We start from the raw sequence: 10,000 nt of genomic DNA on the forward strand, positions 1-10,000 counted from the left end.
CTTTCACACAGTGTGGGGTTGGCGGCGGCGGGGGGGGGGGGAGAAAGCATGCAACTTGGTTGACGTCGCCTGGTCAACTCGCATCGGTTTTCCGTCCCCATCACTGTAAGGAGCAACCGCGACCAGCGTAGCCAAACAGGTCGACCAAAGCTTTCGGCGCTCGCACGGAGAGGTGATGCCAGCCGGCGTGCGTCGCCTAACTTGGACAAAATTCTGGGCACGCACTTTTCGTTTGAGACTAGGACATACATGTAGTGCAACCCAAGGAAACCAGGCGACGCCGCCACAATCTGCGCCTGACAGACAAAGATAACCGTTCACAAGGAGCCTTGTTATTTCGCACCAAGTCTTTTGCGGGCATAGTTTCTTTCTTTGACATGTATATCTGTATGAAGGTCGGCTTTGCTCTGCCATCGCAGCCTCCCTTCTTTGCTTTTCTCACTGTACCAACAGACATGTCATAGACTTTGGTTTTTTTTTCATTAATTCTTTTCCTGTGGGTGTGGTGTGCCTCCGCACCCCCCAATCTGTTCCAAGGCCTTGTTTTCTCTCGCTCGCCAAAACACTTTGTCTGTTTTCACAGCCAGTCTACCGGCCTAGACCCAACTGTGCGATATTTCAGAGCCGGCAACAGAGCATGGAAAGTCCGCCAGATTTACCCTTAAATGCTCATAAATGACTTCCAGGCACTCTTCGGAAGGTCTTTTATTTCAAAAGAAGGTCCTTCCTTGAGGGAGCACTTCTTCGGCCACTTTGCAAGTGCAACCGCTGCCAGCAAAAGTTCTGAAAATCGAGTTCCCGAAAATCTCCGGGTACCCCGCCAACCCCCAGCCACCCGAATCGCAAGTGTCAATTCGGCGGGTTGCCTGCCGGTAGTCCTTCCGAAAATGAGGCGCCAAATCGCCGCAACGGCCATTTTTCATTTCGGCATCGGGACTTCCGACGGCAACTGATTAACTAGCCCGGGGACTAGAGCGGCAGCAAATGCAACGTGCCCTCTTGGCGGGAGCAACTTGACCGCCCCCGTGGGGAAAGGTCAACTCGGGGCCCGGGAAAGTCGCCGAGTCCGACCCCATACACTTCCATGAGTTGGGGGTTTTGGCCTTCCCGGCCCAAGGCTCGCCTTATTTCGGCCTGCACTTTCGGAAAAGGGTGCATTCCTTTTGGTTAATGATTTCACCAGCCCGGGTCTTAGCCTCTGCCCCGACGGCTAAGTCTTTTGGTTAATGATTTCCTGCGGCTGGGACTACCCTTTCCCCCGCCCTGCAGGCACCCGGGTCGGGAGGCCGTCGGGGGCACTTTCCGGGGCAAATCCGGACCCTTACGCAAGGGAGAGTGCGCCCCCCGCCTCGGCCGGGGGTCAGGCTGCCGCCTATTAAGCCCGACAGAAAACCCGAAAAATGGACGAAAATGGGAAAAAATCCCCATCCGAAAAAGGCTTAAAAGTCGGTTGGGCGGCAGCTAGGGTCGGTCTCTGCAGACCTGGAGGCTCGGGTGGACTCTTGGAATAAACGTCCAAGTCCCGACTTGCCACCTCCTACTACTGTGCAGATACCCCGCCAACCCCCAGCCACCCGAATGACAAGCGTCCGATCAGCGGGACGAATTTGACAACTCTGGCCGGACCTCTGGAACTCCATCCCGGGTAACCGGGGCAAATTTTTCCGCTTGATCGCCCTTCCACTGGTTAACCATTTGCCCTTTCGGACTTAGTCTCTGGACATTATTCGACGGATTTTCTGGTTAACCATTTGCCCTTTCGGACTTAGTCTCTGGGCATTATTTTCGACTTTTTGGTTAATGATTTCATACTTTTTACTTACTTTTGCCCTTTTTGGTTAATGATTACTCTGCTTACTGGTTAACCATTTGCCCTTTCGGACTTAGTCTCTGGACATTATTTTCGAGTTTTTGGTTAATGATTTCACACTTTTAACATATTTTTGCGCTTTTTGGTTAATGATTACTCTGCTTACTGGTTAACCATTTGCCCTTTCGGACTTAGTCTCTGGACATTATTTTCGACTTTTTGGTTAATGATTTCACACTTTTTACTTACTTTTGCGATTTTTGGTTAATGATTTCACACTTTTAACATATTTTTGCGCTTTTTGGTTAATGATTACTCTGCTTACTGGTTAACCATTTGCCCTTTCGGACTTAGTCTCTGGAGATTATTTTCGACTTTTTGGTTAATGATTTCACACTTTTAACTTAATTTTGTGCTTTTTGGTTAATGATTTCACACTTTTTACTTACTTTTGCGATTTTTGGTTAATGATTACTCTGCTTACTGGTTAACCATTTGCCCTTTCGGACTTAGTCTCTGGACATTATTTTCGAGTTTTTGGTTAATGATTTCACACTTTTAACATATTTTTGCGCTTTTTGGTTAATGATTACTCTGCTTACTGGTTAACCATTTGCCCTTTCGGACTTAGTCTCTGGAGATTATTTTCGACTTTTTGGTTAATGATTTCACACTTTTTACTTACTTTTGCGCTTTTTGGTTACTGATTTCACACTTTTTACATATTTTTGCGCTTTTTGGTTAATGATTACTCTGCTTACTGGTTAATTATTTGCCCTTTCGGACTTAGTCTCTGCACATTATTTTCGAGTTTTTGGTTAATGATTTCACACTTTTAACATATTTTTGCGCTTTTTGGTTAATGATTACTCTGCTTACTGGTTAACCATTTGCCCTTTCGGACTTAGTCTCTGGAGATTATTTTCGAGTTTTTGGTTAATGATTTCACACTTTTTACTTACTTTTGCGCTTTTTGGTTACTGATTTCACACTTTTTACATATTTTTGCGCTTTTTGGTTAATGATTACTCTGCTTACTGGTTAATTATTTGCCCTTTCGGACTTAGTCTCTGCACATTATTTTCGAGTTTTTGGTTAATGATTTCACACTTTTAACATATTTTTGCGCTTTTTGGTTAATGATTACTCTGCTTACTGGTTAACCATTTGCCCTTTCGGACTTAGTCTCTGGAGATTATTTTCGACTTTTTGGTTAATGATTTCACACTTTTAACTTAATTTTGTGCTTTTTGGTTAATGATTTCACACTTTTTACTTACTTTTGCGATTTTTGGTTAATGATTACTCTGCTTACTGGTTAACCATTTGCCCTTTCGAACTTAGTCTCTGGACATTATTTTCGAGTTTTTGGTTAATGATTTCACACTTTTAACATATTTTTGCGCTTTTTGGTTAATGATTACTCTGCTTACTGGTTAATTATTTGCCCTTTCGGACTTAGTCTCTGCACATTATTTTCGAGTTTTTGGTTAATGATTTCACACTTTTAACATATTTTTGCGCTTTTTGGTTAATGATTACTCTGCTTACTGGTTAACCATTTGCCCTTTCGGACTTAGTCTCTGCACATTATTTTCGAGTTTTTGGTTAATGATTTCACACTTTTTACTTACTTTTGCGATTTTTGGTTAATGATTTCACACTTTTTACTTACTTTTGCGATTTTTGGTTAATGATTACTCTGCTTACTGGTTAACCATTTGCCCTTTCGGACTTAGTCTCTGCACATTATTTTCGAGTTTTTGGTTAATGATTTCACACTTTTAACATATTTTTGCGATTTTTGGTTAATGATTACTCTGCTTACTGGTTAACCATTTGCCCTTTCGGACTTAGTCTCTGGAGATTATTTTCGAGTTTTTGGTTAATGATTTCACACTTTTTACTTACTTTTGCGATTTTTGGTTAATGATTTCACACTTTTTACTTACTTTTGCGATTTTTGGTTAATGATTACTCTGCTTACTGGTTAACCATTTGCCCTTTCGGACTTAGTCTCTGCACATTATTTTCGAGTTTTTGGTTAATGATTTCACACTTTTAACATATTTTTGCGCTTTTTGGTTAATGATTACTCTGCTTACTGGTTAACCATTTGCCCTTTCGGACTTAGTCTCTGCACATTATTTTCGAGTTTTTGGTTAATGATTTCACACTTTTTACTTACTTTTGCGATTTTTGGTTAATGATTTCACACTTTTTACTTACTTTTGCGATTTTTGGTTAATGATTACTCTGCTTACTGGTTAACCATTTGCCCTTTCGGACTTAGTCTCTGGACATTATTTTCGGGTTTTTGGTTAATGATTTCACACTTTTTACTTACTTTTGCGATTTTTGGTTAATGATTACTCTGCTTACTGGTTAACCATTTGCCCTTTCGGACTTAGTCTCTGGACATTGTTTTCGACATTTTGGTTAATGATTTCACACTTTTAACTTAATTTTGTGCTTTTTGGTTAATGATTTCATACTTTTTACTTACTTTTGCGATTTTTGGTTAATGATTTCATACTTTTTACTTACTTTTGCGATTTTTGGTTAATGATTTCATACTTTTTACTTACTTTTGCCCTTTTTGGTTAATGATTTCATACTTTTTACTTACTTTTGCGATTTTTGGTTCATGATTACTCTGCTTACTGGTTAACCATTTGCCCTTTCGGACTTGGTCTCTGGACATTATTTTCGACTTTTTGGTTAATGATTTCACACTTTTAACTTAATTTTGTGCTTTTTGGTTAATGATTTCATACTTTTTACTTACTTTTGCCCTTTTTGGTTAATGATTACTCTGCTTACTGGTTAACCATTTGCCCTTTCGGACTTAGTCTCTGCACATTATTTTCGAGTTTTTGGTTAATGATTTCACACTTTTAACATATTTTTGCGATTTTTGGTTAATGATTACTCTGCTTACTGGTTAACCATTTGCCCTTTCGGACTTAGTCTCTGGAGATTATTTTCGACTTTTTGGTTAATGATTTCACACTTTTAACATATTTTTGCGCTTTTTGGTTACTGATTTCATACTTTTTACTTACTTTTGCGCCTTTTGGTTAATGATTACTCTGCTTACTGGTTAACCATTTGCCCTTTCGGACTTAGTCTCTGGAGATTATTTTCGAGTTTTTGGTTAATGATTTCACACTTTTTACTTACTTTTGCGATTTTTGGTTAATGATTACTCTGCTTACTGGTTAACCATTTGCCCTTTTGGACTTAGTCTCTGGAGATTATTTTCGACTTTTTGGTTAATGATTTCACACTTTTTACTTACTTTTGCGATTTTTGGTTAATGATTTCACACTTTTTACTTACTTTTGCGATTTTTGGTTAATGATTACTCTGCTTACTGGTTAACCATTTGCCCTTTCGGACTTAGTCTCTGGAGATTATTTTCGAGTTTTTGGTTAATGATTTCACACTTTTTACTTACTTTTGCGATTTTTGGTTAATGATTTCACACTTTTTACTTACTTTTGCGATTTTTGGTTAATGATTACTCTGCTTACTGGTTAACCATTTGCCCTTTCGGACTTGGTCTCTGGACATTATTTTCGAGTTTTTGGTTAATGATTTCACACTTTTTACTTACTTTTGCGATTTTTGGTTAATGATTACTCTGCTTACTGGTTAACCATTTGCCCTTTCGGACTTAGTCTCTGGAGATTATTTTCGAGTTTTTGGTTAATGATTTCACACTTTTTACTTACTTTTGCGATTTTTGGTTAATGATTACTCTGCTTACTGGTTAACCATTTGCCCTTTCGGACTTAGTCTCTGCACATTATTTTCGAGTTTTTGGTTAATGATTTCACACTTTTAACATATTTTTGCGCTTTTTGGTTAATGATTACTCTGCTTACTGGTTAACCATTTGCCCTTTTGGACTTAGTCTCTGGACATTATTTTCGAGTTTTTGGTTAATGATTTCACACTTTTTACTTACTTTTGCGATTTTTGGTTAATGATTTCACACTTTTTACTTACTTTTGCGATTTTTGGTTAATGATTACTCTGCTTACTGGTTAACCATTTGCCCTTTCGAACTTAGTCTCTGGACATTATTTTCGAGTTTTTGGTTAATGATTTCACACTTTTAACATATTTTTGCGCTTTTTGGTTAATGATTACTCTGCTTACTGGTTAATTATTTGCCCTTTCGGACTTAGTCTCTGCACATTATTTTCGAGTTTTTGGTTAATGATTTCACACTTTTAACATATTTTTGCGCTTTTTGGTTACTGATTTCATACTTTTTACTTACTTTTGCGCCTTTTGGTTAATGATTACTCTGCTTACTGGTTAACCATTTGCCCTTTCGGACTTAGTCTCTGGACATTATTTTCGAGTTTTTGGTTAATGATTTCACACTTTTTACTTACTTTTGCGATTTTTGGTTAATGATTACTCTGCTTACTGGTTAACCATTTGCCCTTTCGGACTTAGTCTCTGGACATTATTTTCGGGTTTTTGGTTAATGATTTCACACTTTTTACTTACTTTTGCGATTTTTGGTTAATGATTACTCTGCTTACTGGTTAACCATTTGCCCTTTCGGACTTAGTCTCTGGACATTGTTTTCGACATTTTGGTTAATGATTTCACACTTTTAACTTAATTTTGTGCTTTTTGGTTAATGATTTCATACTTTTTACTTACTTTTGCGATTTTTGGTTAATGATTTCATACTTTTTACTTACTTTTGCGATTTTTGGTTCATGATTACTCTGCTTACTGGTTAACCATTTGCCCTTTCGGACTTGGTCTCTGGACATTATTTTCGACTTTTTGGTTAATGATTTCACACTTTTAACTTAATTTTGTGCTTTTTGGTTAATGATTTCATACTTTTTACTTACTTTTGCCCTTTTTGGTTAATGATTACTCTGCTTACTGGTTAACCATTTGCCCTTTCGGACTTAGTCTCTGCACATTATTTTCGAGTTTTTGGTTAATGATTTCACACTTTTAACATATTTTTGCGATTTTTGGTTAATGATTACTCTGCTTACTGGTTAACCATTTGCCCTTTCGGACTTAGTCTCTGGAGATTATTTTCGACTTTTTGGTTAATGATTTCACACTTTTAACTTAATTTTGTGCTTTTTGGTTAATGATTTCACACTTTTTACTTACTTTTGCGATTTTTGGTTAATGATTACTCTGCTTACTGGTTAACCATTTGCCCTTTCGAACTTAGTCTCTGGACATTATTTTCGAGTTTTTGGTTAATGATTTCACACTTTTAACATATTTTTGCGCTTTTTGGTTAATGATTACTCTGCTTACTGGTTAATTATTTGCCCTTTCGGACTTAGTCTCTGCACATTATTTTCGAGTTTTTGGTTAATGATTTCACACTTTTAACATATTTTTGCGCTTTTTGGTTACTGATTTCATACTTTTTACTTACTTTTGCGCCTTTTGGTTAATGATTACTCTGCTTACTGGTTAACCATTTGCCCTTTCGGACTTAGTCTCTGGACATTATTTTCGAGTTTTTGGTTAATGATTTCACACTTTTTACTTACTTTTGCGATTTTTGGTTAATGATTACTCTGCTTACTGGTTAACCATTTGCCCTTTCGGACTTAGTCTCTGGACATTATTTTCGGGTTTTTGGTTAATGATTTCACACTTTTTACTTACTTTTGCGATTTTTGGTTAATGATTACTCTGCTTACTGGTTAACCATTTGCCCTTTCGGACTTAGTCTCTGGACATTGTTTTCGACATTTTGGTTAATGATTTCACACTTTTAACTTAATTTTGTGCTTTTTGGTTAATGATTTCATACTTTTTACTTACTTTTGCGATTTTTGGTTAATGATTTCATACTTTTTACTTACTTTTGCGATTTTTGGTTAATGATTTCATACTTTTTACTTACTTTTGCCCTTTTTGGTTAATGATTTCATACTTTTTACTTACTTTTGCGATTTTTGGTTCATGATTACTCTGCTTACTGGTTAACCATTTGCCCTTTCGGACTTGGTCTCTGGACATTATTTTCGACTTTTTGGTTAATGATTTCACACTTTTAACTTAATTTTGTGCTTTTTGGTTAATGATTTCATACTTTTTACTTACTTTTGCCCTTTTTGGTTAATGATTACTCTGCTTACTGGTTAACCATTTGCCCTTTCGGACTTAGTCTCTGCACATTATTTTCGAGTTTTTGGTTAATGATTTCACACTTTTAACATATTTTTGCGATTTTTGGTTAATGATTACTCTGCTTACTGGTTAACCATTTGCCCTTTCGGACTTAGTCTCTGGAGATTATTTTCGACTTTTTGGTTAATGATTTCACACTTTTAACATATTTTTGCGCTTTTTGGTTACTGATTTCATACTTTTTACTTACTTTTGCGCCTTTTGGTTAATGATTACTCTGCTTACTGGTTAACCATTTGCCCTTTCGGACTTAGTCTCTGGAGATTATTTTCGAGTTTTTGGTTAATGATTTCACACTTTTTACTTACTTTTGCGATTTTTGGTTAATGATTACTCTGCTTACTGGTTAACCATTTGCCCTTTTGGACTTAGTCTCTGGAGATTATTTTCGACTTTTTGGTTAATGATTTCACACTTTTTACTTACTTTTGCGATTTTTGGTTAATGATTTCACACTTTTTACTTACTTTTGCGATTTTTGGTTAATGATTACTCTGCTTACTGGTTAACCATTTGCCCTTTCGGACTTAGTCTCTGGAGATTATTTTCGACTTTTTGGTTAATGATTTCACACTTTTTACTTACTTTTGCGATTTTTGGTTAATGATTTCACACTTTTTACTTACTTTTGCGATTTTTGGTTAATGATTACTCTGCTTACTGGTTAACCATTTGCCCTTTCGGACTTGGTCTCTGGACATTATTTTCGAGTTTTTGGTTAATGATTTCACACTTTTTACTTACTTTTGCGATTTTTGGTTAATGATTACTCTGCTTACTGGTTAACCATTTGCCCTTTCGGACTTAGTCTCTGGAGATTATTTTCGAGTTTTTGGTTAATGATTTCACACTTTTTACTTACTTTTGCGATTTTTGGTTAATGATTACTCTGCTTACTGGTTAACCATTTGCCCTTTCGGACTTAGTCTCTGCACATTATTTTCGAGTTTTTGGTTAATGATTTCACACTTTTAACATATTTTTGCGCTTTTTGGTTAATGATTACTCTGCTTACTGGTTAACCATTTGCCCTTTTGGACTTAGTCTCTGGACATTATTTTCGAGTTTTTGGTTAATGATTTCACACTTTTTACTTACTTTTGCGATTTTTGGTTAATGATTTCACACTTTTTACTTACTTTTGCGATTTTTGGTTAATGATTACTCTGCTTACTGGTTAACCATTTGCCCTTTCGGACTTAGTCTCTGGAGATTATTTTCGAGTTTTTGGTTAATGATTTCACACTTTTTACTTACTTTTGCGATTTTTGGTTAATGATTTCACACTTTTTACTTACTTTTGCGATTTTTGGTTAATGATGACTCTGCTTACTGGTTAACCATTTGCCCTTTCGGACTTAGTCTCTGCACATTATTTTCGAGTTTTTGGTTAATGATTTCACACTTTTTACTTACTTTTGCGATTTTTGGTTAATGATTTCATACTTTTTACTTACTTTTGCGATTTTTGGTTAATGATTACTCTGCTTACTGGTTAACCATTTGCCCTTTCGGACTTGGTCTCTGGACATTATTTTCGAGTTTTTGGTTAATGATTTCACACTTTTAACATAATTTTGCGCTTTTTGGTTAATGATTACTCTGCTTGCTTGTTACTGATTTCCCCTTTCGGACTTGATCTCTGGCCGTTCTTTTCGACCTTTTTGGATAAGGTTTCCACACTCTGAAATTATTTTGGGCTCACTGATTAGGCGAGATCAAGGGGGCATGCCTGGGCACTTTGGGCTCAGTTTGGGAAGGCGGCGTCCGTGTGCTCCTCCGCCCTTCCCGCACTTGCGGCTAGGTTTGCCAAACTGCGCTGACCCGCAGCCCTGCCTTTTTGCCCACGGCACGGAACGACTCAAGTCTGGCTCCGTTCCAGGCCGTTGCCTCCGGCTGCCCGCCGTCCGGCCGGCCTGGGACGTACCCCGGCTGACGGCGCCGGAGGCCCTCTAGCAGCCACCGGTGCCGCGGGCCAATGGGTCC

Source organism: Heterodontus francisci, unplaced genomic scaffold (assembly GCF_036365525.1).
Source record: "Heterodontus francisci isolate sHetFra1 unplaced genomic scaffold, sHetFra1.hap1 HAP1_SCAFFOLD_776, whole genome shotgun sequence".
NCBI lineage: Eukaryota > Metazoa > Chordata > Chondrichthyes > Heterodontiformes > Heterodontidae > Heterodontus > Heterodontus francisci.